The sequence below is a fragment of the Erpetoichthys calabaricus genome, chromosome 14 (genome assembly GCF_900747795.2).
Source record: "Erpetoichthys calabaricus chromosome 14, fErpCal1.3, whole genome shotgun sequence".
NCBI classification, from domain to species: domain Eukaryota; kingdom Metazoa; phylum Chordata; class Cladistia; order Polypteriformes; family Polypteridae; genus Erpetoichthys; species Erpetoichthys calabaricus.
In genome coordinates this window covers 75,207,313-75,232,529 of record NC_041407.2, presented here as the reverse complement: position 1 = coordinate 75,232,529, position 25,217 = coordinate 75,207,313, and positions in this window count along the sequence as shown.

The window sequence follows — 25,217 nt, the reverse complement described above, 5'->3', positions numbered from 1 at the left end:
GTTTGCTGTGTAATAGCCTAAGAGTCCCGGGTTCAAGCCTAGCCCAGGCGCACCCTACATGATGTTTTTCTCTGGGTGCTCCTCTTTTCCTTCCACATCCCAAATAGTTACAAGATACATTATATTAATTCAAAAACAGCTGAATTATTTGTCAGCTATGCAATAGCTATAGATAGCTTTAAAATGGCAAAATGGATCAGCCTTCTTTCACATCCAGAATTAATGAAGGCTTTCATAGAAGGATTGTGCAATCTGTAATAGATTTCAGTATAAAACATTTTGGCCATTTGGATAACGTTGGTACAAAAAAACAAAACACTAAAATTACACATCAAGTTTTCAAGCGTGCGATATATTTTATAGGAATCTAGGAACAGAATAACATGGTGACCAATGGTGTTGCTAGAATGGCATCCTTAAGTGGACGTTTGGATATGATAGGTGGGCAACTAAATGCCAAAATAAGCTTATTTATGAAAGTGTCATCCCAATTCATGCTGAACATGCATGTTGTGACTTCAAAAAAAGGCCCTAACATCATTCCCACGCTGTGTACACCTAACTTTTCCTTCCCTTTAATCTTATAGAATGACATTTCTAAGACCGGTGTCGGCGCTGTGTTAAGACTGTTCATTGGCGGAGAGGAACACCTAGTAATGTATTTAATATGGAAACATCTGGACTGTGAAACCAGATATGCTGTACGGAAGAGAGAACCCCCAAGTCACACTGTGGTTTTCGGACCTTCAACAATAGAACTTAAAAGTTCAACATCAAGAAAGGCCTCTCCAGTCTAATGCAGACATCCTACTTTGAGTCCATGACCACTAGGCCAAAGTTTTTGAAGCTGGGCTGTGGGGTCTTATTCTACTTCTGGGGTGTGACACTAGGGTTGCAGGGTGGGAAGGAGTTGAGACTGGCACCACTGACTAACAATTCCCTGCTTAAGCATATAGTGAAGAAGAGCTCCACCAATAGGTGGAGCTGTGAAGCCTCCAAGCTCCACTTCCTCACTCACCTTTACAGGCCATTTTGCCATATAAGAGATAAGCTGACAGACTCCACCGTTATTCTCTACCAGGGTGGGCATCAGACACTCCAGTGTCATTAAGACAAATTCAAAACTAAACTTCTCAAATAAAAGGGCTAGCACACATTTTTCTAAGCAATGCCATGACTTCTTGTGTTGTTTTGAAGGTGCTAGCAACATATATATATATATATATATATATATATATATATATATATATATATAGTATAGTATTAATATAATAATAATGTATATACACTGCTGTAGACTGATGGCATGTTTCCATTTGTCATTGTGGCCAGTGCTGCCGAGATGTTTCTTTAAATTTCTGAATTAGATTAATTGAATTTGAGAGTGAATGTATGTGTGTGTATGTATATAGTGGATTTGAAAATATTTCATTTAAAATGGATAAATTTGGCATTTTTGCTTATCATTCTACACTATATAAACTATACCAACAAAGAGAAAACATTTTCAGAAAGTTTTGCAAATTCATTAAAAAGGAAAAGTGAAATCTCTCACTCATAGACATGTTCAGACTCTTAATTCAGTACTTTGTAGAAGCTACTTTGACAATGCAACTTCAAGTCTTGGGTAACTCTCTACAAGTTTGCACTCCTGGCTTTGGGCAGTTTATCCCATTCTTTCTGGCGGATGCTCTCAAGCTGTGTTAGATGGGATAAGAAGTGTCTATAAACTGCCATCTTCAGGTCTCTCTGTTCTATGGGGTTTTATCCTGGGCTTTGGCTGGGCCACTCAAGTTCAGTCAGATACCTGTCCCAAAGCCACTCTAGCATTGTTTTGGCCATATTATTAGGGCCACTGTCATGCTGATAGGCATAGGAACTCTACACCTCTGACATGCCAGAAGAACTTCTGGGTTCAGCTTTAAAAAGAGTCTCCATGCCCTAGCCAGGTGAGTCAGAGTTGGGAGCAGAGCTGGGTAACACTCACCCGGAGTGGAGGTGGAGGAGGAGAGAGAAGTTTATTATTTGTAACGATTATTGTGAAGAAGAGCCTGTGGAAATGTATTTGTGAAGATGGAAAAATAAATGTTTTTAACCCTGGATTTGTGACTATTTAGTTGTGGTTTGGGGTTATGGGCATGTGACCCTCCACTTGTGTGTGTGTTTATACAATATAATACAATATAGACTTTTTGCTTTAAAACTTTAAAACTCCCCAAAAGGCAAATTCTGATAAGACAGATTTTATGAGAGCTTTAATGACCACACATCTTTCTTTATTAACTTGTTAAAGCAACTTGCAGAATTTCAGATAGGAAAACAAAATCTGAAACATTCTTTTCAGTTGAGGTTCAACAGCTTTAATGAAAACCAATTCTAAATGGGGAAACGGATACAGATAACAGATGAAACAGAGAATATTCAGTAGCAATAAAGAGTATTGGGGAAGATAATGTGGTTTGAATATTCAGGCCTCAAAAACATTGGAGCAGCTTTTTGTTATAGAGCACCAATTTAAGTCTTAAAATAGCTGTGATCAATAACCTTGTGCTAAAAATAAAAAGGCACACAAAGGTTATCTGTGGAGAAGGTTGTTGCTCCTACAGATGTCAGCTGAATCTGTTCTTTCACTGCAGCATACCTTGAAAAAGCTTATTTGTAGCATGGCTATGTATACCTATCAATATACAGTATGTAACATAACTATGTCTATCTATCTATCTATCTATCTATCTATCTATCTATCTATCTATCTATCTATCTATCTATCTATACCTGTACCCATGCTGTATATACACAAATGTGGTATATTAATTTCATTATGTAGATGAGTTATACCATCCATCCATCCATCCATTTTCCAACCCGCTGAATCCGAACACAGGGTCACGGGGGTCTGCTGGAGCCAATCCCAGCCAACACAGGGCACAAGGCAGGAACCAATCCTGAGCAGGGCGCCAACCCACCGCAGAGATGAGTTATACATCATGAAGAAATACAATAATATAATCTGTATCTATTTACACCAGCGTTTATAATACTGGATATGTCTAAGTGGAAGTGTCTATTCAATTGCAACAAATTAACAGATTCCATATCATTTGGTCCTTCTTACGAGAAGATCTGAAAGCATTGCAGACTGTAAAATACTTTCCTGGTTTTGCACGTATCACACTTTAGTCTCCTAGAATTATTCGCCATAGGAAGTACATCTGTTGCTCTTTATATAGTGGGGTTTATAATTTTATTTTTGTCACGTGTGCAGAGCACAGTGACATTCTTACCTGCCTAGGTCATTCATTCAGTGTGCAACATGTCACCACTATCCAGTGCCATGACTTGTTAGTACAACCACCTTATTTTGAAACTCCTTCTTCTTCACCTGAAAAAATCTTAACCTTACTAGCCTGCCATTTTTAGAAAAATGAACTTTGAATTCCTGTGGTGTGGTCAGAGTGGATTTTTAATTGTTGAGGAAAAAAGCAAAACCTTATGTTACAAAGGCTCTAATGTTCACTTGTTTGATTTATAATGAGGTAAGTTACACTGAAGACCACATATCATCCCTTTACTGAGGAATGGAGTGATATACATATGTGAATAGGACAAACAACACGATGCTTACTTATGGACTGGACCGAAATGTGTGTTTATAGTAGCAAGAAAGAAATGCATCAAAATCCTGCTAAAAATCCTCAAAAATTGCGTCAAAACTTTTATACTAAAACAGGCTCTAATTAATCATATTAAGTATTCCTACTGTATATGTGAAAATGTAATATGAAGAATGAGTTCTAATTTTATTTTATCAAATCTAATTCAGTGTCAGTGGAGAGGGGGGCATATCTGAGCAGGATCAGACCCAAGGCAAGAACAGAAACAGACCCTCTATTGGGCAAAAGTCCATTGGAGTGCCCACTAATAGACAGCCAACCACACCGTGCTGATTTATAATCACTACATACCATAATATGCACATCTTTGGGCTGTGGGAGGAAAACTGGCGTACTCAGAGAAAACCACACAGAGACATGGACAGAAAATCCAAACTTTACACAAATTGATCCAAACTCTTTTGAAGCTTCACTGCTTGATTAGATGAGGGGATGCCAACTCCGGTGCTGGAGGACCACCGTGGCAGCAGGTTTTCATTCTAACCTGTTTCTTAATGAGTGACCTGTTTTTGTTGCTAATTAACTTCTTTTGAATTCATTTTAATTGACTTGCTCTTGAAGACTAAGACCTCTTAATTGTTTTTTTTTTCCTTAATTAGCAGCCAAACAATAATGGGATATAAAATGAGTCAAAACATGTCCAGCAAATTGCGTCCATCATACAATATCTGAAAATAAAGATTAAGTTCTCAGGAATGTCGATCTGCTCAGGTCCCCAAAACATTTTAACAGGGCTCTTAGAAATGAAAATCCACAATTTCTGTAATGTCTGCTATTGCACAATGAGAGGGGCAACAAGCCACGAAATTAAAGAACGAGTTTAATTAACGACGAGACTTGGCACCTCATTAAGCAACTGGTTGTAGTGAAATTGGTTGGAGTCTGAGGCCCTGACTTAGTTGGTCTTCTGTTGGCTCCCTCACATCACATTTCATTTCTGTTTGGGTGCCATTTAAGGAAAGAAATGAAGCAATTTAGAGGAACGATGAAGAAATTCAGGGGAGCAAATCTTAAAAAAGCAATTCAATTAAAATGAATGGAAAAGGAGTTAATGAGCAGCACAAACAGGGCACTCATTAAAAAACGGGTTAGAATGAAAACCTGCCACCATGGTGGTCCTCCAGGACTGGACTTGGCGACCCCTGGTTTAGATGGTACAACCTGACTTATTTCAGAACAAAACATTTACAAAGAATGTAATATTTCTACTTCAATTAAATGAATAGACTTCCGTTTTCCAATCCTACTTCAGCTGCCGCTCCTCTTTTTTACGTACTGCAGTGATAGCAGAGTCAGGGGACCAACACCTGTCTGAGTCATGCACCACAGCGGCTCTGTCACCAAATCACTGCAGCGTCACCGAGCAGTTTGTTTACAGAGGTAGAGGACATTATGGAAATGTCACACTTGTTGTGGTGCTCTTTAATTTTAAGTGTGATTGTTCTATATGAAAAACAAAGACTGTCATTACATGGCACCATACGTGATATACATCTGTGCAATGTCCATTACGCTAGCTAATGTTTCAGTACTCTTATGAGGTTAATATTACATTATGTTCTCCCTGCATCTGCATTGCTTTTCACTGCATACCCCAGTTTCTTCATACATCAATTTTCATTTTACGTAGCAACATTAAAAGTGTGCACTTTACACTGGCTAACAAAGACACGGACATGGCTGACTGGGCACTCTGTGGACCCTGTGATGGACTGGCACCTCATTCATGGCTGCTGATGCTGTCTTCAAAAATTGATGGGTGGCTTCTTGACAGATTATATTTTTTGTAGTTTAGATCTCTCACTTTTGTAAAACAAGTATCAGAAATATTGTGTGGGTTATTCCACTGTAAGTGGATGCTTGCATATTCCAGCAGTATTATGTGTGACATACAGTACATTAGATTGGTATCACAGAAGGCAATCAGGTTCTCAAGTTTCCTCCATAGTAAACTTTGGGTAATTAAGGACCACTGGATGAGGATTAGATGATGAGGAAAAGTATAGTGAAGGAGAATGATAGAGAGAGGCAGAAACATACAGCATGTACTGTACATATAACATAGTACTCTCAAATCCACTTCATCCAATTCTGGATTGCAAGGTGATGAAGTCTATCCCAGCAGCACCAGGCACTTTGCAGGAAACCTGGACTAGGTACCTTCACACAAACCAACATGGAATTGCAAGCTAACCCAACACACATAACCTTAGGGATGAAATGTGAAACACACACGGCTAAAGTCAACATGAATAATGTCCTGGCGCAGGATTTAAAGCTAGAATGCTGGATTCATGAAGCAGAAGTGCTGCCCATTCTGCTACAATGCCAGCATGCCCTTGACTCATAGATGCAGCGTCACATTCATGCGCATGAGAGGCAGCTAAAGGGCCCAGAAGAAGGTAATTCCATGCTGGGCCAGGGGGTGGCAGAGTACAATAATCCTTTCTCTTTTATCCCTGAAGACCAAACACCGGAAATTCTGCCTGGTCCTGATGACGCCACTTCCTGTTCCTGGCCCGATGGCATCACTTCCTGTTCCTGGCCCGATGACGTCATTTCCCCTGACTGACTTTCTGTTCTGTTTTGGACTCTTGTCTGTAAAAAGCTACTTCTCATATTTTTTGCCTTTTTTAGCTGGAATTTGAAGTATACGGGGTGGCTGCCCCAAACCTTTTTGTGGTGTCAGTGTGTTTTTTTTTTTCAGAACAGTATATATATATATATATGTGAGCAGATTAGTAGAAAACACATACACCTGCTTATCCATTCAATTATCCAATCATAGGACAGCAGCACAATGAATGAAATCATTCAGATACAGTTCAGGAACTTCAGTTAATGTTCACATCAAACACCAGAATAGGGAAAAAATGTGACCTCAATGTGATCATTGGTGCCAGACAGGCTGGTCTGAATATTTCAGTAACTTCTGATCTCTTCTGACTTTCACACACAACAGTCTCTAAAGCTTACTCAGAAACACTCTCCAGGGTTGGCACAAGAAACAAAGGACATAAATGCCTTGTTGATGAGAGAGATCGGCCAGACTGGTTTGAGCTGACAGAAAGCTACGGTAACTCAGATAACCACATTGCACAGTATAACTGTGGTGAGCAGAAAAGCATCTCAGAATGCACAACATGTCCAACCTTGAAGCAGATGGACTACAACAGCAGAAGACCACATCAAGTTCCACTTCTCTCACAAACAGAAAGCGGAGGCTGCAGTGGGCACAGGCTCCCTAAAATTGGAGAGCTGAAGACTGGAAAAAAGTAGCCTGGTCTGATGAATCTCAACTTCTGCTGAGGCACACAGATGGTGGGGTCAGAATTTGGTGCCAACAGCATGAATCCGAGCATTCCCACCTACCTTGTGTTAACAGTCAGGGCTGATGAGGGTATGGATGTAATGGTGTGTTTGGAATGTTTTCTTGGCACATTTTGGGCCTGTTAATACCAATCAATCATCACTTGAATGCCACAACTTGTTTCAGTATTGTTGCTGACCATGTGCATCCCTTCATGGCCACAATTTTTCCATCTCCTAATGGCTATGTCCAGCATGATAATGCACCATGTCACAAAGCAAACATCTCAAACTGGTTTCAAGACCATGACAATAAATTTAGTGTTCTTCAGTGGCCTTAAGAGTCAGTGGACCTGAATCCAGTAGGACACCTTTGAGATGTGGTAGGACAGGAGATTCGCAATATGAATGTGCAACTGACTGCTTAGCAAAAATTGTGTGATGCAATCATGTCGATGTGGACCATAATCTCAAAGGAATGTTTTGTACATCTTCTGGAAAGAATTGTGGCTGCTTTGAGAGCAAAAGACGGCCCTGCCCAGTATTAGTATAGTAGTCCTAATGATTTGCTCAGTGACTTTAATAATAAACTAGGGGGCTTTGCCCCCTGCTCGCTTTGCTCGCGTGATCTGCATCTCATGCGGCACTTCGAACGTTTAAAAGCCTGTACAGCAGTTGTCCTTTTGTCTCACTGCCTTGTCTCTCTTCTCCACCAGACATCCTCAAACACTATTTGATCTCTTTTTGTTGTTCCGTTAATTCAGCGAGTAATATTTTACATTTGTTTGTCCTAATGTGATCTTTACTATCATTTTTTGAGACTTTAGAATTTTCCTACTTCTGTTATATCTAACCTGCTCTGCATGTGTATCACGCCAAAGTTTTTGAGTTCTTTATGATGTTCTCCTTTTCTGGCCCTGGGCGTGGTTAAATCTCTTGGCACAAAGTTTAGTCTTGTGGGACGTGAAAGTGTCTTTCTAAAAAGGTCACGTCTCGTCTCTCTTTGAGCAGGTCACGTCTCGTCTCAAGTTTTTTTTATATAATAGAGACATATAGTCTTAATTTAAAAGTACATTATATGACCCATTTCTTTATCAACTCAAGTACTGGCCCTAATTGGAAACCCCGCATATGCAAAATTTGGGAGAGAAAGTTTTTTTTACACTAACCTGTTGATAGAAAAATACCAGTAAACAGTTACTGTATTGAACTTGGAATTGTTATTTATTAAATCTGAGCAGACATGAAAAACAACGCTATATGAGCTACAGAGCTCTGCATCTGACAGCCTGGAATTCAGTTCTTGTACGCAGGGATACTCTGCACTGCCATCTGCTGGACACACTTGAGTCTTTATGAGCAGCGAAACCGTCTTTGTTTATTTACTGCATGCATTGCTATGTGCTTGCTTAATTTCTGAATTTGCTTATACCTCAAATAACATTTCTGTATTATAATAATAATAATAATAATAATCAATCTGAAAATCACTTAATCCAACTCAAGGTCACAAGAATGATGATAATAATCTACTATATAACAAAACACCTGTGTGTCCAGTCCCTCAGAGCAATGTGATTGGTCATTTTAGCTTTTTTTTGTGATTGGTTAGTTTCACTCTTGTAACACAATGGAGAGAGGAAGCGTGAGTGCGAGACACACTACGAGGAGTAAAGGTGCAGGAGGTTTGCTGAGAGTCGCCTCCAAAGGCTGTACAGTAAGTCAAAGGCAGGCAGTGTGGTGCAGTGGTTAAGGCTTTGGACTTCAAACCCCAAGGTTATGGGTTCAAATCCTGCCCGTGACCCTGATTGGTGCTCTGATTGGAAAAAGAAATGTAATCAATTGCATCTTGGAAGTTGTAAGTCACTTTGGCTAAAGGTGTTGGTCAAATAAATAAATGTATGTATAAAAGTGGAGAGGGGGTGAGCAGGACGCCATAAAATCTGAGAGGCAGGCTTTATGGGATTGAATTCAACAAGAAGGAGCACCAGTCAAGAGAAGAAAAAACCTGAAGGTACACATAAGGCAAGAGATATCAAATATTCTTAAATGTCTTTAACAGGAAATAAGGCTAGTAAATAATAATTAAGGACAACACAATGGAGCTATGGTTGACACTTCCTCATGGATTCAACATTCTGTGTTTAAATTCAGCGCTTAGGCATTGCCTGCTTGAAATCTCCTTATTCCTCCAATATGTGCTTAGATCTTCCTAACACTACTCAAAGATGTGCATGTTAGTTTAACTGGTGATTCTAAACTGGCCCAGTTAGTGTGTGTGTGTCTGTTGTAGGCTATATAATGGTTCAATGCAACATCTAGGGTTGGTTCCTGCTTTGTACCCAATGCTACCAGGATAGGCTCTGGCCATCTCACCACTTGGAACAGACTTAAGCAGATTCAAAATGTTACGTCATTTTATAATCATAATGATAATTGCTGCTTGGTGGCACATTGGCTAGTGCTGTTTCCTGGTGACGCCAAGAGATGAGGTTCAAATCCAGCCACTGATTTCGCGCAACAGATGTGTGAAGGTCAGCGAGGAGGAGTGCATGAATGTGCTTTATGAAGGACTGGCATTCCAAACAAGGTTGTTTCTGATGCTGGTGATTTAAACAGATTTCATAATGTAGAATTATATTTTAAGTATCAAACAAGATGTTGGCACAGTGGTTAACATGGCTACCTCATTGCTGTGGGTTTGAATCCTGGCCTGGCCGCTGTCTGGGTGAATTTTTCTCCACATCCTCTTGCTTTCCTCTCCCATCTCATTTTTTATTAAATACAATTAAGTTCTATATTGTAATTTATTCTCGTTCATCATAGTGTCACAGAGTTGGTGGCATATTGCAAGCTGTTCAGATATCCATCCATCCATTTTCCAACCCGCTGAATCCGAACACAGGGTCACGGGGGTCTGCTGGAGCCAATCCCAGTCAACATAGGGCACAAGGCAGGAAACAATCCTGGGCAGGGTGCCAACCCACCGCAGGACACACACACAAACACACCCACACACACCAAGCACACACTAGGGCCAATTTAGAATCACCAATCCACCTAACCTGCATGTCTTTGGACTGTGGGAGGAAACCGGAGCGCCCGGAGGAAACCCACGCAGACACGGGGAGAACATGCAAACTCCACGCAGGGAGGACCCGGGAAGCGAACCCAGGTCTCCTAACTGCGAGGCAGCAGCACTACCACTGTGCCACCCCTGTTCAAATATAAAAGTAGGAATTTCACTGTAGTTCTGTACAGATGGCATTGCTGGTACTGCTACTACTGCTAAAAATAATACAACTATGAAAAAGAGAACAGAGACTCAGAAGAGGATCATGCAGTTTATAATTATTCAACTGAATCAGCATAGTCGAAGCCAGTCAGACAGTTTAAAAAAATCACATGCAAGACCCAGGAGGTACGACTGTGAGTGAGTCCGGACACTAAACGCGTCTACAAAGCAAATAAATGTAAATGTACCCTGCAGAACTGGACAAACATGAGGCCATTCTTAAATGAGGTTAGAAAACAAAAGCTCTAGGCCAATCAAAAGCAGCAGCCCTTCTGCCAGGCCGGTCAGAGTCCGTGCTCCAGTGGTCCTTGCCTGCTATTTGACTTCATGTTTTGTCAAGCTTTAGGCACAGAATTGACAAATGTATTTGGGTAAATCCTAGTTCAAGGTCCATGATCTTTAATCCAGGAATATATATTTTTTTAAGGTGTGATCAATATTTAACTTTTATTTGCTGCCAAAAAAGAACTAGGTATTAGGTCTTTAATTCTAGGATCCCAAGGTTTGAGTGACCTGTCCTCTCTTGTTTATTTTAATGACGCAGAACAGAAGATGAGGTAAACAAGTACAATGTCAAAAACATAGTGAACTCATTGTGCCTTACATTACAGCAGCATTTCAGTAAACAACAGTCCATGCCAATAATTCAGTCAAACAATTTTTTTTAAAAATTGAGATGATTTCTGCAGTTTACTGGAATTACTGTTCTGTTTTGAAGTTTTTGTATTTAGAGTAGCATACACTTGGCGAAGAAAAGCGAATCTGCACAGTTCATTTTAAAGAGCATTTAAGATGACATAATTCAGTGGTCTACACCCTGCTCCTGGAGTGCCGCTGTGGCGGTTGCTTTGAGGCTAAGCACTGATCTTCTCTTTAGATGGCCTGTCCCACCTCTTTTTTTCTGTAGTCTCACACATTACCCACAATATCAGTTTAATGCACTCATTTCCCTGACCCACCTGTCACAGACTTAACCCCACCCAAGGTTAGTTCCTGAAGCAGAACACTAGAAACATTTTGACAAGTACAGTCCAATCCTATCTACTTAACTCCTCCAAAATAGCATCAAGTTGTGTTTTGAAGGTCCATAAAGTTGATCACTTATTCCATGTGTCTATGGTTCTCTGTGTGAAGAAAAACTTTGTGCAAAATTTACTTTGTTGAAGAACTCATTTTAAATTAACTAGGATCCACTATACTCTTCTTTTTGTTCTTTTGGCTGCTCCCATTAAGGGTTGCCACAGCAGATCATCTTCTTCCATATCTTCCTGACCTCTACATCTTGCTCTGTCACACCCATCACCTGCATGTTTTCTTTCACCACATCCATAAACCTTCTCTTAGGCCTTCCTCTATACTAATCTTTTCACAATTAATATCTTCATATCCTGCGGTGGGCTGGTGCCCAGATTTATTCCCGTCTTGCGCCCTGTGTTGGCTGGGATTGCCTCCAGCAGACCCCCATGACCCTGTATAAGAAATACAGCGGGTTGGAAAATGACTGACTGACTGAATATCTTGATATCAATTTCCTTAAACTGAAAAGGTTCACCTCTTTCAGTTGTTCCTCACAGTTCATACCTTGCAGTCCTGGAATCAGCCTAGTCACTCTTCTCTGCACTTTTTAAGTGCTGCTACATATTCCTTGTAGACCAAATCTGCACATAGTACCCCAAGGGAACTATCAAGTTTCAAACCACTTATTATGTGTTTAGATCTACATTTCTACTTCCTATGTACAATACTTTACATTTACATCTGCCACAAATCTGGCCAAGCCTTTTTGCTATCGAAGTCCCTCTGTAATTGGGTTACCTAGTACACCGGTACTGAAAACTACCAAACAAACACATTTTTAAAACGGTGTGGTACCAGCATTTCATTAATTTCAGTACCAGAAGTAAATGGTAGTTTTAGCACGATCAGAACTTCAAGGGGGACCTCCAACCCCTGACAACTTCGACATCTACTGTGTCACATACGCGTTAGTATTGAGGCAGTCTCACGGCTTGTACATTGAATGTAATACCACCCCGGGATGTAAGAGGGGGCTGTCATTTACACATTCTTCTCTTTTATGTGCAGACCAGAGGATCTGAGAGTCAAGGACAACTGAAGACATGCCCACTTCTGCAACCAAGCACTTCCCCTTTTGGGTAAAACACACATAAAGGGCACCAACTTCCTGCAGAAGGCAGTCTGATACGTACATTGAAAGGCAAATTGTATTTCCTTGCAATTTTTTATTTGTACAAATTATTTTTCACAATATATGGGGATCACTGGCTGGTGCCCCAAGTCTTCCTCTGTGATGTGCCTCAATTTTACAATCTGTTTATATAAACGTGCTGAAGACTCCAAGGGGAACGCACACACTTCTCAACCCCACTGCTCCTCTTCTTGATTTCCATAGTGCGACGGAGCGGGGAGGCGTGAGTGTCAATGGGCCTGGAGAACGAAGCAGTTGTTAGACAGGAGAGGTGTAAAGTATCCCTAATTTGCTAGGGGACCGTTTTGGTACCAGTAATGAGGTCTGAAAGCTGGTATTGATATCAAAGTCAAACATTTACTACCAATCCAACACTGCTATGCAATCAGTTGCCTGATTCTAGATCATCTACCGTTCCACCTAGCTTGGTATCACTTGTAAACTTAACCAGCTTGTTATTTATACTCCTATCCAGATCATTTATATATACACTGCTCAAAAAAATGAAGGGGACACTGAATCATCCCAGTCTAACACCAACAAAGTTAAGCTTCAGGGATATCAATCTGTCCAGTTAGACAGCATAAGCGATTGTGAATCAACTTCATCTACTTTGGTGCAAATGAAAGTGACAACAGGTGCACTGGAGAGGCAACAGCAAGACACCCCCCAAAAAGAGAATGGTTAGTAGGTGGTGGTCACAGACATTTGCTCTCTCCGCATCCTTCCTGACTGATTCTTCTCTAGTAGTCATAATGCTGAACAACACAGAGCACACACAGCACCTGCGACAACATATCGTTCACATTTGACATTTGTCCATTGATACCATCGAATGCCAACGTATAATCTGATGCTATAGAAAGCTTTTCCCTTACATCCGGTTATGTTTATTGTTAAAATGCGACACACTGTCTACTAGGGTTTTTTCTAGAAGATTGACTACAGACGGTTCATCGTAAACAGACACTGAAAGACCAGGTTAACAAGAGCACCTTTGATCTATGCAGTTAAAATCACCGCCATTACCCTGAGTGTCGCCTTTACGAAGTGTTGGTTTAAAAATGTGACGCTTGGTGTGCCATCTAATTGTTCCCACCCAATTTTAAGCAAAATTCACTCATGGTTGTCTCCAGACATATAAATTACAGTTCTGGCTTCAGCGAGACTAGAGAGATCGAGACGTTCCTAGATATCAGGTGGCACTTTCAATCTTGTGTTGTGCTCCTGAGCTGATAGATCTTTGATTTGGCCGGGTCTCAGGGTGGATATTGATGAAAGAAGAGCTAGAGATGACACAACCAGTTGCTGGCATGCCCTATATTTAGGACAGCTTTGTTCTTTCTTATTCTATGCGTTGAACCAAAAGGCGTCACATTTTAAAGGCCAACTACACTCCCGTATTCTAGCCTCATGCCACTGGAACAGTCCTGGATAGGCACAATTTAAAATCTCGAAGCTTCTACTAATCAGTGTTCCACTGGTGGCACTGGGCTATAGTTCAATGTTACTTTTTGTCTTGCAGAAACTATAGTTAATGTGTTAATTGAGATGACCCCAAGGTCCTCATGACTCATGTTTGGTCAATCTTATTATATATACTGACTTGATTACATCTGGCCTGAAGCAGGGGCCTGAGTTGCCTCGGAAGCTTGCATATTGTAATCTTTTTAGTTGGCCAATAAAAGGTGTAATATTGCTTGACTTCTCACTATATACACTGACTAAACTGTCACAGTGCAAAGCTTTCTTTTAAACCTAAAAGTTTTTGTCAGGCACACACTTTATCATTGTAAAGGTAACAGTGAAACAGTCTATTACAGCATGAAAGCAGATACACTAAACAATTATTCAAAGTCTCTCCCCCTATCAGTTCTGTATCCTCAAGGATCAAGCATCCGGGACTTGAATTGTTTGCCATGTCTTTGTCCATGTGGAGTTTGCATATTCTTTCTGCGTCACTAAAGAGGTTTGTGTTAGTTTAACTGGTGATTCCAGACTGGCCCTGCGTGACTGTGGGTGTGTATGTGAGCGGGACCCTTGAATGGACTGTCCAGGTCTGATTCCTACCTTGAGCTCAGCACTACCAGGACAGACTCCATACTCTGTGACCATGACTCAGATTAAGTGGTTTTGAGAATATTATTTTAGTTATAGTGTATTTGTAATAGTGTACTGTATGCTGATCTTATTAAGTGCAATGCCCGTTTCTTACACATTAAAAAAATGCTTTGACCAGTTTGTGAAAAAAAAAAAAAAAAAGACATGAACTAAACACTTCATTTCAAGTAACACGAAAAGGTTAGCTGTGGTCAGTTTCATAATGCAGTGGCAGAGATTTGAGATTAAGTAAAAGTATCCGCAGCAGGCGTATCAGCGAGGCTGTCGACAGCACGCAGGTTCAGACTTATTGTCGCATGCTCAGAGTAACGGTGAAATTCTGAATTGCATACTTGACCAACATGTTGCCATGATCAGCAAATGTCAATTTATTTATAGAGCACATTTAAAACAACATCAGTAATGCTGCAGCTAAAGTGCTTTACAATAAAATATACAATAAGCAATAATAAATAGAATGAAATACAATAAAACCGTAACACAATCCAGCAGTAAATTGAAATAAACAAATGACTGTAAGGAAGGAACCATCAGTATCACTGAAGGCCATAAAAAGCTTCAGTCTGAGTTTTAAACAGTTCAATTGAGGGGGACTCCTTAAATTAATTACAGTCATATGAAAAAGTTTGGGAACCCCTCTCAGCCTGCATAATAATTGACTCTACTTTCAACAAAAAAAGCTAACAGTGGTATGTCGTTAATTTCCTAGGTACATCTGAGTACTTGGGGTGTTTTCCGAACAAAGATTTTTAGTGCAGCAGAATTTAGTTGTATGAAATTAAATCAAATGTGAAAAACTGGCTGTGCAAAAATGTGGGTCCCCTTGTAATTTTGTTGATTTGAATGCATGTAACTGCTCAATACTGATTACTTATAACACCAAATTGGTTGGATTAGCTCGTTAAGCCTTGAACTTCATAGACAGGTGTGTCCAATCATGAGAAAGGGTATTTAAGGTGGTGAATTACAAGTTGTGCTTCATTTTGACTCTCCTCTGAAGAGTGACAGCAGTTCTGACAGGCCAAGACAAATACATATGCGGCATATGCGCAGGATTGTGAGAATGGTTACAGACAACCCACAGATCACCTCCAGAGACCTGCAAGAACATCTTGCTGCAGATGGTGTATCTGAACATCGTTCTGCAATTCATCGCAATTTACACAAAGAACATCTGTATTGTGGGGTGATGAGACAGAAGCCCTTTCTGCACTCACGCCACAAACAGAGTCGCTTGTCGTATACAAATGCTCATATAGACAAGTCAGATTCATTTTGGAACAAAGTGCTTTGGACTGAGAAAACAAAAATTGAGTTATTTGGTCATAACAAAAAGCACTTTGCACGGTGGAAGAAGAACACCGCTTTCCAAGAAAAACACCTGCTACCTACTGTCAAATTTGGTGGAGGTTCCATCATGCTGTGGGGCTGTGTGGTTAGTTCAGGGACTGGGCCCCTTGTTAAAGTCGCAGGTTGGATGAATTCAACCCAATATCAACAAATTCTTCAGGATAATGTTCAAGCAACAGTCACAAAGTTGAAGTTACACAGGGGATGGATATTCCAACAAGACAATGACCCAAAACAGTTTGAAATCTACAAAGGCATTCATGCAGAGGGAGAAGTACAATGTTCTAGAATGGCCGTCACAGTCCCGACTTGAATATCATCGAAAATCTATGGGATGATTTGAAGCAGGCTGTCCATGCTCGGCAGCCATCAAATTTAACAGAACTGGAGAGATTTTGTATGGAAGAATGGTCAAAAATACCTCCATCCAGAATCTCATCAAAGGCTATAGGAGGTGTCTAGAGGTTGTTAGATTTGCAAAAGGAGGCTCAACTAAGTATTGATGTAATATCTCTGTTGGGGTGCCCAAATTTATGCACCTGTCTGATTTTGTTATGATGCATATTGCATATTTTCTGTTAATCCAATAAACTTAATATCACCGCTGAAATACTACTGTTTCCATAAGGCATGTCATATATTAAAAGGAAGCTGAAAGCTCAGCCAATGATAAACAAAAATCCAAAGAATTATGAGGGGTTCCCAAACTTTTTCATATGACTGTAGATAATGAATTCCACAGACGAGGTGCAGCAGCTGCTAAAGTCCTGTCCCCCTTAGTTTTGCACTTAGTACGAGGGACTACAAGAGACCACTGACCGGCAGATCTAAGCTCTCTGGATGACTGGTGTATAACACACAATTCAGATAAATAATTGGGAGCATACTCATGTACTGATTTTAAAAACCAGCATCAGAAATTTTAATTTAATTTTTTTGTCAGAAATTATCCACCGAGGGATAGCACACACACTGATTGACGCTATGTTTATAGCCGAAGGTGTAATGAAGTCACTACAATTGCAACAATCACAATCACATGAAGACTTCAAATTGTGTTCAAAATAGTCCTACCCAAAATGCCATCACAGTAAGCAGAAAAAAAGATTAACCACCACCAAAAAATGATTAAGTTAATTATTAAAACTAATACATTATTATTATTAAAATAATAATTATCAACCTTATTAGTAAAACTAACATCATAATTGGAATTTAGACAGTATAGACCTCCTTGATTTTTCATGTTTTCCAACAGTAATTAAAGTTTTCCTATGTTATGGTGCACTGAGAAGCATCTGCTGAGGAACTGGAGGAGCAGCTACCTAAGGGACCCACTACAGTTTTGGCTTCCACTTTTCTGTTGTCAACTCTTTCAGTTATGTATTGGCAGACATGGCGCTTAGGCGACACCTTCAGGGCCCCCAATAAACTAAGCAGTACCACTCCTTGCCAGAAGGGGATGCAGTCACCAATACTTTCTCTGATTTCCTCTGCAGTCCTGAAGAACCCTCAGAATTCAGCTGAGGTCACTTTTCTTGTTTCCCTGCAGTCCCACCTCTTGTACAGGGTGGTCCAGATCTAACTATGCAACTTTTAGTGCAATACAATGCAATAATTGCATAATTAGATCTGGACCACCCTATAGATCTCACAGTACATTAACTCATCAACCACTAGAACAGGGTGTTCATTAATAGATCAGAGTGGACAGGAGATACCTTAATAATCTTCTTATATAATACGCTACCGTGGCTGTCTGTCTGTCCAGGATTTTACATCACCTGTAGCTTGCAAACCATTTGACCTATTGACCTGAAATTTGGTACACATATACTACATGACGTCTACTATCCACTTTCGGGGTGATGATTGACCTCCAAGGTTATTCCTCTTTTTATTTTATATTTTTTGTAGAATTAATTCTCGGGAGCAGCCAGCAGGGTGGCCGTGCGGCACATGCATATGGGCGCCGTTCTAATTCCCTACCACCTTCGCCGTCACTTCCCCTACCTCTTCATTTCTTAAATCATTCTTGAGGCAGATTGAAGACTTAAGTGCCAGCTTAAGTGAAAAATTAAAGAAAACGTACTAAGTAATTGCAACACAAACACTGACTTAATTGGTTTTAACGCGAAAAGAGGCTGACAGAAGAAGCGGGCCGCTAGGGTGGAGAAAAGAAGAGCTGCTCAGGAAGCAGCAAGCAATTCAACCTCTGAGCAAATGAATGCTAAACGTACAGAGAAAGAGGATGAAAACTAGGAATGCTCAAGTCAAGTGGATTCACTGGATGTTATCGTGCAGTGCGCCATTACTGGTAATATAATAATACATTTTATTTATATAGTGCCTTTCCCATGCTCAAGGCACTTGAAGCAGTTACAAGCCTGACCCCTTTGTGTAAATCGGCTATGGCTGTTTAACTTTTTTTACATTTTTTTTTGTTTTATTTATTTTTTGCTCAATTTAACAGTGTTCACCATGGGGGTTCCTCAGTTCTTTCCGCAACACGTTACCATTTACTGATAAATAATTGCTACATTAAGAACTTCATTTATAGATAACGTGCATATATCTCTGTATAATATTAAACGGTGTTGTTATTTCCTGCATCATGTTGTAACTTTGCATGGACAAGCCCAAAGAGGTTACTCAAACATACAGTGAAGTGTTGCTACTGTATGGATTTATTTAAATTGTCTGGATTTTCTTTACTCCACATTTATTTAAATTGTCAACACATCTGGACTTTCTTTACTCCACATTATTCATTTATCTTCCACCTTTATAAATTTCTAATTCTGACATTTTGGAACAAACTGATAACTGACCATCAGTGTGGGCTGTCCATAACTGAAGATCAAGTAAGGAAACAACTGAGGAAGCTGAACACAGGAAAAGCCACAGGGCCAGATGGGGTCAGTGCACGAGTTCTTAAGGCCCGTGCTGACCAACTTTGTGGTGTCTTCTGTCACCTGTTCAGTCTGTCCCTAAGGCTTCAGAAAGTGCTGCTGGTGTGAAAAACATTCTGCATTGTTCCTGTTCCAGAAAAGGAAGGCACCTCTTCACCTAATGACTACAGATCAGTGGCCCTTATGTCTCACATCATGAAGACCTCTGAGAGACTGGTCCTGGACTATACGAGTCCTCTTATGGTAGACCACCTGGACCCACAGGAGTTTGCCAATCGGACAAAGACTGGAGTGGAGGATGCACTTATCTGTCTGCTCCACAAGGCTTATTCTCACCTGGACAAAGCTGGCAGCACTGTGACTTCTCTGGTGCTTTTATTACTATTCAGCCATCCCTGCTAAGGGGTAAACTTGGAGATATGCAGGTGGATGAGTCTAAGGAGTCCTGGATAACTGACTATATGTCAGGTAGACCACAGTTTGTGAAACTCAAGGATGGTGTTTCTGATACAGATGTGAGCAACACTGGAGCACCACAAGGAACAGTCCTGTGTAATTTTCTCTTCAATCCATACACCTCAGACTATAAATATAACAAAGGTCATAGCACTTGCAGAAATCCTCAGATGAGTCTACACTTATGGGATGTATTGATATAGGGGGGTGAGAAAGAGTATAGGAGTCAGTTTCAAATTGTCTGCATATTAACATCAGCAAAATCAATGAACTGGTTATTGACTTTCACCACACCAAAGAGACTACTGTATGTCTGGTCACTGTTAAAGGAGTGAATGTAGAGGGGGTCCATATTAATGACAGGTTGGGCTGGTCTTGGTCTTCTTATTATACAAGAAAGGGCAGAGCAGGCACTTTTTTCTTAGGGGACTGTGCTCCTTTAATGTGGGAAGTGACATCCTTCACATCTTCTATAACTCTGTGATAGCCAGTGTGATCTTCTAAGCTGTGGTGTACTGGGCTGGTCACATCACTTCAAGATGGACCCATTGAATCAACAAGCTAATTAAACAGGCAAGCCCACTTATAGGATGGACCCCGGACTCCCAGGAGGTCGAAGCGAAGGAGAGAATTAAAACTGCATGCCGTTATGAACAATGCTGCACGTCCTCTCTGTGATGCACTAACATGGAGAACGTTTAGCCAACAAATTATCAGAAATGCATCAATAAATGCTACGGGGGCTACCAACAGCAATACGTCTGCATAATGTCTCACTGCGCCTGTAACTGTCAAGGCAGAAGTTTTCTTCCTTTTTAATTTTCTTGCTTTATAATCATTCTATCCTGTATCAGAAAAAAAGTGTGTGTGTGTGTATATTTATTTACTTACTTATCTACTTATTTATGTATTTATTTAAAGTTCCTTTGCAAAAAGGGACAAACAAAAGTTCTATCTAATGTAATAAATAAAGTTCTATGTAAAAGTTCAAAGCAGACCCTTTTGTTGCTTAGCATCTTTTTTCATTTTCCATAAATTAATGGTGAGCCTCCAATTTGTAAATACACATTACATTTACTGAAACATTTACGTATGCGAGGGATGATCAAATAGTTTTGTGCCGAACCTCTTAGGAGAACACATTAAAATCAAACACATAATTAACCAACAGTGTTACAATGTTCACAAAGCTCCTCTTTGCCATTGTTTATGCATCCATACTCTTATATAGCTGAACTGGTGCCTTCATCATTGACAACACACATCATGCAGAGAAAACTGGTGGCAGTCACACAAGGTCAGGTCGAGAGAATTGCGGGGAAAGTGGTGTGTCATCTCTTTACATCCCCAGCTTTGCCAAGCAGCCTTTGCACTCTGTGCCCGCTGATCGTGAGAAGTGTCATGAAGCAGACCGAAGATGATCAACAGCTTTCTTATCTACCGTTCCCTGATGGACTGCTGCAAACAAAGCAAATCAGTATAATACTGGCCTCAGACTACAGCCTGCACGATATAAAAGAATTGTCTTGGTGGCACCAACTTGAACTATGGTGCTGGAGAATCACTGAGCTACCAATATTTTCAATTGTCATTTGGGGTCATAGGGAGGTATCCAAGATTGCTTCCTGCTTCTTGAATGATACCTAGTCTAAAATCATTAGGCCAAGAGCCTCCTTAGAACACTGAATGTGGTCGTGCTTTATTTAACACTCAAGGTTTCCACAAGTGTGCAGACACTGCTCAAGTCTATTTATACATGAAGAATGGATTCAATGGACACATATCTCATCCTACTGTGTCCACACAAGAATGGACCTCTGAAGTACTTTTGTCTAATGTCTAAAATCCAGTGATATTATGAAATTTGATTCTGCAATTTTCAAAACTTGTTACTAAAACGAGACGCATACCCTACAACCCACAAATGGTAGCAGCTTATAATTCAAAATAAGATTTAGTAAACAACAGACCATTTTTGGCCATTTATAACATCAGACCTGCAGAATGCCACTTTTATGACTGGGCTAACGTCTTTTGAGATCATTCCTGGTGTATAAAGACAGTCCCTACTTTATACAACACATAGAGCTACATATTTGTAGACATGAATAACAGTCTACCTCACATACCCTTGCCTACACAGGTACTGTACATTGGTGAATCCAGGACATCTTCCTTTTACTTCAATATACCTTTTCTACTACAGGGTCACTTGGCTGACTTATCTTGTCTGGCTCTACTAGTCAGTGATGTGTGGTGAGGTTCATGGCTGGTGAGGCACGGACTCCTTCAGAGTCAGATTTACAAATATATGAACCCACAAGAGTAGCTTATTCATTATTCAATTGGCAGCGTGCACATTGACTACGGGTTATGTTTCAAATCTTATCAACATTCTTTACACACACACACATATAGGTAAGGTACATATTTGGCTAAGAAAGGACGTTACATTTCTAGCTGCGAGAGAGACAGCAGAGAGAGTGCATTTGCTCCTCACCCTCCACATGTTCTGAATTAGCTGTTGCAATTCCACAATTCATACTCATTCAATACAAATGAAAGTATTATACAGTGGGGTACATAAAAAAAAACTGATTTCAATTTTGACCTTTACTGAAACATTTACTTGTTTTTAAAAGCTTCTCATTCTGATGCTTTAATCAATTTTAATACAGACTATTCAACGGAAGGATAACAAGAAAAAAAAAATTAAATTTATTTACGGTCAAAATATAATTTTTAAATATCACATTTTTTTAATAAAATTGAAAACTGTTTATGATCTTACCTTTATTTGTAAATGAAGTCCATGCACCTATCCTTCTCCACGAAAACCTCCGTCACTTTCTTGTAAACGTCCCTCCTTACTTTCCTTTAGTTTTAAAAATCTTAATCTTCCATTTTGGCAGTAAGTCGGAACAAAAAATAAAATGACCATTGCAGTGCACTTGACTTTCTGATATCACTGACTTATTGGCGCCTCTGTGTAGAAGAACAGCAGCAACGAGCACCTGTTTGGCTCACATGCACCCCTTCGGAGCGGCATGGTACTGTCTGCCTCACCTTGTGCCTTTTCACTGCGGTTTTATGTCCAATCAGCAAGACTAAATATGTCATGCACATTCATTAAAGATATTAGCCAGACTGTGGAAAGTCAGGGTGTATAATAAACATGTCTGCAAATGTTACATTGGCGATATACAGAGAGACAGCAACAGGCACGCGCCAATTGTATTCATCCACCCTGTGTGTGAGGGAGAGTGCAGTCCAAGGTGAGGCTCGTTGCTGCTGCACCTTACGTTTCTACGCTTTTAACAGGAAATGTGCCACTTCAGCAGTTTTGACTATAAAAATGATCCAAGTTATTGGAATCATACAGAAAACAAATTTATAGCAGAGACTAGTGGACAGATTTATTATTTTTTGTTATCATTATTAGTTTTTTTTTACTTTTCATGATGACTGCCTCCCCTGACCGACCGCACGTCCCTACTACAAGTGTCCCCTTCCTCCTCCAATGCTTTACATGCATTCTATGTGAAGAAGCCCTCATTCACATAGCGGTTAAATGCTTCCTCTCTCATTTATTTTTCAAATATCACTTTACACTGTAACATTAGTGCTGGAGTGTGAGTTGTTGGGTCACATTGGCAAAATGGATATTTTGTTTATGCTTACCAAGCTGTTGATTGCTCAGTTCATGGCGATGCAGTGAGTTACTGGGTTGTACTTCATTTTCAAGTAGCAACCAAGCCACAGCAAAGGCTAATTGTGAACTGAAATTATATATCATTAGATGAGAAAAGGATACAACTAAATTAATCACAAAAAAGTAAAACAAATTCCTAATCACTACTCCTACCAAGGTAGACCAGTTATTTTTAATGAACTGGTACAAAACATTAACAAGATACAATATTTGCTTTAAACATCTTCAGTATTTTAAAATACAGTGCATCCGGAAAGTATTCATAGCGCATCACTTTTTCCACATTTTGTTATGTTACAGCCTTATTCCAAAATGGATTAAATTCATTTTTTTCCTCAGAATTCTACACACAACACCCCATAATGACAACGTGAAAAAAGTTTACTTGAGATTTTTGCAAATTTATTAAAAATAAAAAAATTGAGAAAGCACATGTACATAAGTATTCACAGCCTTTGCCATGAAGCTCGAAATTGAGCTCAGGTGCATCCTGTTTCCCCTGATCATCCTTGAGATGTTTCTGCAGCTTAATTGGAGTCCACCTGTGGTAAATTCAGTTGATTGGACATGATTTGGAAAGGCGCACACCTGTCTATATAAGGTACCACAGTTGACAGTTCATGTCAGAGCACAAACCAGGCATGAAGACAAAGGAATTGTCTGTAGACCTCTGAGACAGGATTGTCTTGAGGCACAAATCTGGGGAAGGTTACAGAAAAATTTCTGCTGCTTTGAAGGTCCCAATAAGCACAGTGGCCTCCATCATCTGTAAGTGGAAGAAGTTCGAAACCACCAGGACTCTTCCTAGAGCTGGCCGGCAATCTAAACTGAGCGATCGGGGGAGAAGGGCCTTAGTCAGGGAGGTGACCAAGAACCCGACGGTCACTCTGTCAGAGCTCCAGAGGTCCTCTGTGGAGAGAGGAGAACCTTCCAGAAGGACAACCATCTCTGCAGCAATCCACCAATCAGGTCTGTATGGTAGAATGGCCAGACGGAAGCCACTCCTTAGTAAAAGGCACATGGCAGCCCGCCTGGAGTTTGCTAAAAGGCACCTGAAGGACTCTCAGACCATGAGAAAGAAAATTATTTGGTCTGATGAGTCAAAGATTGAACTCTTTGGTGTGAATGCTAGGCGTCACATTTGGAGGAAACCAGGCACTGCTCATCACCAGGCCAATACCATCCTACAGTGAAGCATGGTGGTGGCAGCATCATGCTGTGGGGATGTTTTTCAGCAGCAGGGACTGGGAGACTAGTCAGGATAAAGGGAAAGATGACTGCAGCAATGTACAGAGACATCCTGGATGAAAACCTGCTCCAGAGCGCTCTTGACCTCAGACTGGGGTGACGGTTCATCTTTCAGCAGGACAACGACCCTAAGCACACAGCCAAGGTATCAAATGAGTGGCTTCAGGACAACTCTGTGAATGTCCTTGAGTGGCCCAGCCAGAGCCCAGACTTGAATCCGATTGAACATCTCTGGAGAGATCTTAAAATGGCTGTGCACCGACGCTTCCCATCCAACCTGATGGAGCTTGAGTGGTGCTGCAAAGAGGAATGGGCGAAACTGGCCAAGGATAGGTGTGCCAAGCTTGTGGCATCATAGTCAAAAAGACTTGAGGCTGTAATTGCTGCCAAAGGTGCATCGACAAAGTATTGAGCAAAGGCTGTGAATACTTATGTACATGTGATTTCTCAGTTTTTTTATTTTTTAATAAATTTTCAAAAACCTCAAGTAAACTTTTTTCATGTTGTCATTATGGGGTGTTGTGTGCAGAATTCTGAGGAAAAAAATGAATTTAATCCGTTTTGGAATAAGGCTGTAACATAACAAAATGTGGAAAAAGTGATGCGCTGTGAATACTTTCCGGATGCACTGTATTTTACACATTTCTTTGCTCAGTTAAAAACAGGACAAAAATTTAAAAACTGTGCTTCAACATATGGGACCATATAATATCTTTACAAAAAGACCACTTGTCTCACTTAACAACTGGAATGTGTGACACATCTTTTCTTCCAAAATACATTTTTTCCATAACTAGGGTAATAACCTGCTTGTTTATAATACTTTAAAAAGTATTAAACTGTAAACTTGTTTGAAGTAAGCAGATTTGTTTTACAAGTTAAAAGAACAGTAGCAGTGTCATATATAGAATTTAGATTTACAGGCTTCATC